We start from the raw sequence: 8,191 nt of genomic DNA, 5'->3' as shown, positions 1-8,191 counted from the left end.
AGGGCCTATGGCCCTAGTCCCTTCTGATATGATTAAGCTCAGATATCTAACAGATTGTTGACAAAGCTGAGCCTTTCTCTTGATGTCTTGTAACCACAGCCTGCCAGAAAGTTTAAGAAATCTACTGAGGCTCATGAACAAGTTTCCTCTGTCTCAGCACAGAGGAAAATATCATCTACATATTGTAACACCACCACTTTAGAGCTATTAAAGTTTTGTAGATCCCGTGACAAACTTTGTCCAAATAAGTGAGGACTTTCATGAAATCCCTGGGGCAAAACTGTCCAGGTTAACTGAGAAGCTGGCTGTGTAGGGTCTTCAAAAGCAAATAAAAATTGACTTTCCTCCACCAAAAACACTGAGTAGAAGACATCTTTCAAATCAATTACTGAGAAATATTTGGCTCGTTCAGGAATTTCAGACAAGAGTATGAGAATTAGGCACCATTGGATGTACAGGAATTACAGCCTTATTTATTATTCATAAATCTTGTACTAGTCCCCATTTACCTTTTGATTTCTTTATACCCAAAATAGGAGTGTTGCATGGACAGTTACAGGGAACTAATAGTCCCTGCTCCTTTAAAATTTCAACGATGGGCTTTAACCCTTCCTTAACCTCAGGTGTCAGTGGATACTGCTTCTTATGTGGAAATAACTTTGAGCTTGACAACTATAGGAATAGTATTTTGTGCTCGACCCACAGATTTTCCATCAGCCCATACTCTAGGATTTACATTTTGTTCAACTAAAGGGAGAAAAAGGGAGGGCTCCATATTCATGAAAACAGAGGCATGGGCCTTGCTCAGTATATCCCTCCCCAAAAGGGGTGAGGGAGATTCTGGCACGATCCGAAACTCATGTGAAAATAGCTCAGAATCCCAGTTACAACATAAAGAATAACTGAAATAATACCTTTTGGCTCATCCAGACAGTCCCATTACAGAAGTGGATTGGGAAGAAAGTGGGTCAGGGGCTTCAGTAAGCACAGAGTAAGTTGCCCCAGTATCTAAAAGGAAATCGATGGATTGGCCCCCCACAGTTATTAATACCTGGGATTCCTCAGGTGTAATTAGGACTGGAGCTTCTGTGGGGACCCCCAGGCACCTTCAGTTCTGATTGTCTTGAGAGTCTGACCCCTGAGACCTATGCCTCTGGGGGCAGTCTCTCTTCCAGTGTGGTCCTTTGCATACCAGACATGGAACCGGGGGCAGCTAGATGCCTGAGGGCAATCCCGCTTGAGGTGCCCCTCCTTTCCACAATAATAGCAAGCCCATCCCTTTTCACCTGGCTCCCTCTGGACATTTTTCCCAGGCTGTTTAAGAACGGTTTTCATAGCCATTGTGAAGGCTTCCGCGTGTTCCTTTGTCTTTCTCTGCCTTTCTTTCTTTTCCTCATATTCCCTACCATAATAGACTGTCTAAGCCAGTTGGAACAGATTATCTAAAGGCTGATTTGGTCCATACACCCATTTTAATAGTTTACAGCAGATATCTGGAGTCAACTGAGTGAGAAATCTACCTTTAAGATCACTTTTCCCTCTTCACTTTCAGGATCAGTTTCAGTTAATCTGCAAAGGGCTTCTCTCAGTCTATCTAGGAACTTACCAGGAGCTTCCTTCTCCTCCTGTTCTATATTTGCCAATTTGTCATAGTTTAGAAGCTTAGACCATGCCTGCCTGAGTCCTTCAAGAATCCATCTAACAAAATTACTCTGATCCCATCTTCCTTTACCTGTGTTATAGTCCCAGTCTGGTTCTGTAGTTGGGACTGCCTGATTTCTAGTATGGAGGGCGGTTATCTTGTCCTCCTCTTCCCTACTGATTCATTACCAAGTCATTCATCTCCATAAACAACCGCTTTTCCCAAAAGTCAACTCTTTGAATTGGGAATCAGCGTTTGCCCCAAGACATACATCACATCCTTCCAAGTAAGGTCATACAGCAGAGTAACACCTTTAAAAGTTCCAATATATTTTTCTGGGTCCTTTAAATAGTCTCCCAGATCCTCCTTGATTCTTTGTATTTCTTGGTAAAAAAAAGGCTTATTAACTCTCATAGACTGATTATTTCTCCTGGGGGTGTTTCATGAAGAGGCAACAGCTTGTGTAGCTGTTCCTCAGTCTCTCTGGCTGCTCTGTGCATATGATCCTGGGGGTAGATTGGAGAAACCTGTTTTTCTTAATCTCTTTGTCTCCTGTCCTCCATTTCATCTCTTACTTCAATGGTCTGAGTCTCTATTGAAACCAGAGTAGTCTGAGGTAGTACTGAGACAGGAGTTGTTCGAACCTCTACATGTGCAGTTTGACTCTCAGTTTGGGTTTCCACTGAAACCAAGGCAACCCTTCTTGGTGGGGGGCAGGGGGGTGGTCTCTGGCTTTCAGATTGCTCAGTTTGGAGCCCCGGTTACTGGGGCAAAGTAGGAGGACAGGAGGGAGTTGAAGGTTTCACACCCAAATATATACCCTTAGGACATAAGTCTGGCATATTTTGCAGAGAGAAAAAGGGCAACACATATGCTACTTCCACCTATTTCCCTTGTTTTCTACAGAACCAGTCTAATTGTAAAACAGTATTATACTTAAAAGACCCTACAACTGGCCACCATTAGCCGTCCTCCAGTGGGTACAGCAGCCATGCAGTATCACATAAGAAGACCAGGTATGTCTTCTTTAAGCCCTGAGGATCAAATCTATCCCAGATTTTCAGGATACAGTTCAAAGGAGTGAGGCTGGAATTGTTAGCTCCCATCTGTAAGAGACGGAAAAAAAGCGACCAGCACCATCTTTCTACTGGAGGCGTCCTTCCCTGCTCTATATGGGGGTGTAGACAGACTTTACACCAAAAGTTTGTCTTTCCTGGTCGGACTTTGTCTGTCCCTTACTGACGCAGGTGTCATACTCATCCTTCCCGGTTCTACCACCAAAAAGGGGTGGGGATGCACCAGGGGTAGACCTGATGGCATCCCAAACTGAAGTCCAGCTCTTCACCATTAAAACCTTGCTTGCCTCTGATGCCACCCAGGGTGCAATCAGAGTAACCTTCTGGAATGCTTCCCAAGCTAAGACCGCTGGGGGAAACATTTGTCACCTGAGTACCTGTGCACGACCCTGAGTATATTCCTGACCACAGTAAGACTGATACAAACATAAAACTGAGATATTCCTTCCAAGCATCACTACACCAGCATAAGAGCCTCCGCTGGTCCACTAAGAGCCGATGTTACCAAAGGAAAAAAACCCATTGTAGTTCCAATCCGAGTAACCTTTAAGCCCAGAGATGTTATTGGAGCTAGAGCTCCATCTAGCTTCCGAACTTTTGATTCCTAGTGAAGCTAGGTGCTTCCTGACTACCAATCCAAGTTTGGGACCTAAGTCACAGTTCACAGTAACAGCATAGATTGTCAGCTACACCTATAATTCCAGCTACTTGATAAACATTTCCAGACAGGTTGATAAGAAGCTGCTAACAAGAATCCCTTGAAGGTCTCCCAAGCCTCTAAACTTCTCTAACTGTCTAACTTGTCTAACTGTTTAATCTCTCCACTGAATCTCTCCACTGAAAAGTTAATATCTGGTTCTTCAGGCACCCTCTAAAACCCTGCCCTGACTTCCCAGCACCCCAGTAATTATTCTGGGGCATTCTGACTGGCAGTATTCATTAAGGATGCATTAAGCACCATGTGCTCTTGAGCCAATTGCCTGGGTTTGAATCCTATCTCTGTCATCTACTAGTTGTGTGATTTGGGGCTAATTAATCTTTATTTAACTCAGTTTTACTCATCTCTAAAATGGATATGATAATGTATCTATCTTGGGAAGTTGTTTGAGACTAAAGTCAGAGCATTTGGAAGAGCTTGACACATAGTAAGTAAAATAAAATTATGTTATTTTTATTATTTATGCATGTTAAGTCACTTCAGTCATGTTTGACTCTTTGCAAGCCTATAGACTGTAGCTCACCAGGTTCCTGGGTCCATGGGATTCTCACAGAATGAGAATTGGAATGGGTTGCTATGACCCCCTCCAGGGAATCTTCCTGACCCAAGGATTGAACCTGCATCTCCTGCAGTTCCCACATTGCAGGCAGGTTCTTTACCACTGAGCCACCAGGGAAGCCCTTTATTGCCTGTATTAATGGATAAATATCTTGATTATCATCTCTCAGTAGTGTATTAGCCATCACTGTTGAGGAAAAAATGGGTGATTCCTGTTACTATCATTGTGCCCAGAATGTCTAGTACTGCTGCATATTCTAAACATCATTCCAGTGTTTTTGAGATCGGTGTGTATGGGACCTAGGAACTTTTCTTCTTTACCATCTACTTTATACTTTAAATTGATTGCCAACATTTAAAAAAATCATAAAATTTCTAGTAAAAATCCAGATTTCTGGCATTCCTTGAAAATTTGGAAAACTGGCATCATGCAGGCCATATTTTGTGATGGCAACTCTTGGCCAGAGCCACATATTGGCTCCTTCTTTGGACTGATGTCAGCTCGGGTGTTCACCATTCAACCCACTGTGTCTCTTTGTTCCTTGCCTAGCACTGAGTCTGCTATCTTGGAACTAGAATAGCCTAACTCTATCACTTTCTTTATAACATGGAAGTCTTCCATAACAACACTTTATTGTCTATACTAGATTGTAATATTCTTTAGGAAAAAGACCATGTTTTATTTATTTTTACATCTTTGATTTTGCCTTACCCATAGTCCTTATTGTTTGGATTAGTGAAACTTAAGCTGATAGTGACTTAAGATGATTTTAATCTTCATTCAGGAAAGAGTTATTAAAACACAGTATAATTGTAAAAGAATATGTAATTGAACAAGTTGAGTGAACAAATTTTTATGAATCACACAGATAATCTTATAAAATAGAAGTGGAATTTCATCTAGTTCGACTGTCTGCTATGGTGATGTAGGAAGCTCCCCCAAGCTTTAATCATAGTGAATCTGTTTATGCATTGGCAAAACGTAGGTAATAATAAATGTTCCCTGAAAGTTGTTGTATTTAATTAGATGCAAAATATTAATTTTTTATTATGAAAATACTTATTAAATGTTATATACTTTCAGGGTATGATTGTACTTATAACAGTGTTTACATGAAAATGCCAAGGTTCCAGAGGACTTGTACTTAGTAGAAAAGGCAAAATTAGGACTCAAATCACATGAATCTTGCCTAGTACAGTTTTTACTGAAACATTCACATTGTAACTAAATGTAGTTAAGAAGTAAAAGAGAATAAAAATACTTTACTAGAGGTGGGGTAAACCTGGGATCCACAAAATTTGTCTGAGCTATTATAGAAATGATCATTTTCGTATATAAGAGAAAATCAAAGTCCTGAATTAAATGTATTCTTAATTTGAAAAAAAAAAGAGAGAGAGAGAGAGAGAGAGCATTTATTTTGGAGTCCAGGGGTTTTGTTGGTGAAATTTTCAGGCTAGGAACTGGATAAATTGTCCTTGTTTTTCTCCTAATAAATTCCCCTTTTTGGTCTGGTTTGTATAAAGGCAGGTGAATATTACTAAAATAAACTTTCTCTGGGCTTCAGTCTCTGGCATTTAGGAAGCAGGTTGGCATTTTGGAAACCAGAAGACCTGTCTGTACTCTCTCCTTGCAACTCACTTCCATTGCTTTGGACAAGTTTTTCAGGATCTCACTTTTCTCATTTATAAGATGGAGATTCTGCCTCCCTGAAGGTTTTGCTGAGGACATGCGCCTGACAGAGTGCTCAATTTTAGCACATTGTTATTTAGTTGCGATTAGAATTTGAAGCTGAAAGAAATCTTAAGGTTTGTTTCATTTGATTCCTTCAATCTGTATGTGAGAGGATCCCTAATGGATCAAACTAATACTAAAGTTAGCCTACTCAGTTTCCTTTGATACTTATGTAACTAGCCTAGTAAGTAAGTGTTAGTCACTCAGTTGTGCCAGACTATTTCTGACCCCATGTACTGCAGCCCACCAGTCTCCTGTGTCCATGAGATTTTCCAGGCAAGGCTACTGGAGTGGGTTGCCATTTCCTTCTCCAGGGGATTTTCCCAACCCAGGGATCAAACCTGGGTCTCCTGCATTGCAGGCAGATTACCAACTGAGCTAGAAGGGAAGCCCCCTTTGTATGTAATTTTCTAAATAAGACTTCTCTGAAATAACCAGAGATGTGAATATATAAAAACATTTACCAAAATTATAATTATATAATGTATATTTCTGGCAATGCAACTTTAGAAGTGGTGAATACATACAAGGCAATGGCACCCCATTCCAGTACTCTTGCCTGGAAAATCCAATGGACGGATGAGCCTGGTGGGCTGCAGTCCATGGGGTCGCTAAGAGTTGGACACCACTGAGCGACTTCACTTTCACTTTTCACTTTCAGGCACTGGAGAAGGAAATGGCAACCCACTCCAGTGTTCTTGCTTGGAGAATCCCAGGGATGGCGGAGCCTGGTGGGCTGCCAGGGAGTCGCACAGAGTTGGACACGACTGAAGCAACTTAGCAGCAGCAATAGCAGCAGCAAGTCTAGTATATCAGGTCAGAATATTATCCAAAGTCTGTAGGGAAAATTTGCACAAGTATTTGAATAAAATTATAAACTACTAGAAAAAAATAAATGGCTATATCTAATAATAAATAGCACATAATCCAATATAAGATCATCTGCAGTGAAATACCACAATTTTCTAAAATATGAGACTTTAAAATCACATACTTTATCCTATGAAGCATATCTTTTTAAAAACATAACAATAATAACAATATATCATAACTACACATAGACACAAAAATTTAAATTCATTTTTCCTGTTTTAACATTTAGAGATTAATTGATATAATTGACAATGGTAAAGATGTTCACCAGCAACAACCCTAGACATATTTGTAACTTGCCTTCAGATATGGAAACTTCAGAAATGGCTCTTCATTCTCTTCAAGAGAAAATGGCTCAAAACATTTTAGAATATAGATTTTTGACACTGACATTCTCTCCTCAAACCACAATGAGGAGTTTGTTTAAAAAAAAAATGTAAAATAGCAGTGTTATCATAATTCTCTCCAGATTTATTCAAGTTGTTGAAAATGGCAAAACTTCATTTTTATGGCTGATAATATTCCATTGTGTATATATGCCATATTATCCTTAGTGAAATAAGTTGGATTAAGACAAGTACTATATAGTTTCTCTTACATGGGGATTTTAAAAAAACAAATGAATAAATACAGCAAAACAGAAACAGACTCACAGATACAGAGAACAACCTACCAAAGTGGGGAGAAGTGGGGAGGGATGGGTGAAATACTAGTAGATGATTAAGTGGTACAAACTACTAAATAAGCTACAAGGATATGATGTGCCGCACAAGAAATATAGTCAATATTTTATAGTAACTTTGTATGGATTATGTGTTATAAAAATATTGAATGTTGTACACCTGAACCTAACATAATATTGTAAGTAAATTATACTTCATTTTAAAAAAATATATAAGAATTGACTTGGTAGAAGTAATGACACCTAAACAAAATTTAACATGGCAGAATCTGTAGTTGGTACATTATGATGTGCATAAAGTATCTAGCCTTCTACATAAAAATGATTGATTCTTTTAGAAATTATTTCAGTGGATTAAAAATCAAGGGGATAATTGAGAAAGTCAACATCAACTTTTAAGTTTTAAAATATATTTATTTAGCTGTATGATGCAGGAAACTCAGACCTGGTGGTCTGTAATGACCTAAAGGGGTGGAATGGAATGGGAGGTGGGAGGGAAGCTCAAGAGGGAAGGGGACATATGTATGCCTATGGCTGATTCATGTTTATGTATGGCAGAAACTAACACAATATTGTAAAGCAATTATCCTCCAATTAAAAATAGAGTAAAAAAGAAAAAGATATATTCTTATTTATTTCAGCTGAGTCCCAAGACTGTAGGGGTGATTCTGTCTGCTGATGAGGCAGAGACATCAAAGCTCTGCCTCTGCAGCCCTGCCTCAGTGTCCAGCTCCCTATGGAGAATAGCTCTTGACAACTCTGTCAAAGGATCCTGTCAAAGATTATGCCTAGGGTGTTGAAGTTAGGTTATTTTGTTTTAAAATGTTTTTCTTTGGGCTTCTCCAAGCTATAAAACACTTTGAGCATGACATTGTTTTACATATATAAAACAGTCACAAAATAGCATTGT

This window comes from Bos mutus, chromosome 2 (genome assembly GCF_027580195.1).
Source record: "Bos mutus isolate GX-2022 chromosome 2, NWIPB_WYAK_1.1, whole genome shotgun sequence".
Taxonomy (NCBI): domain Eukaryota; kingdom Metazoa; phylum Chordata; class Mammalia; order Artiodactyla; family Bovidae; genus Bos; species Bos mutus.
The sequence above is the reverse complement of the archived record's forward strand: the minus strand, read 5'-3'. Positions refer to the sequence as shown.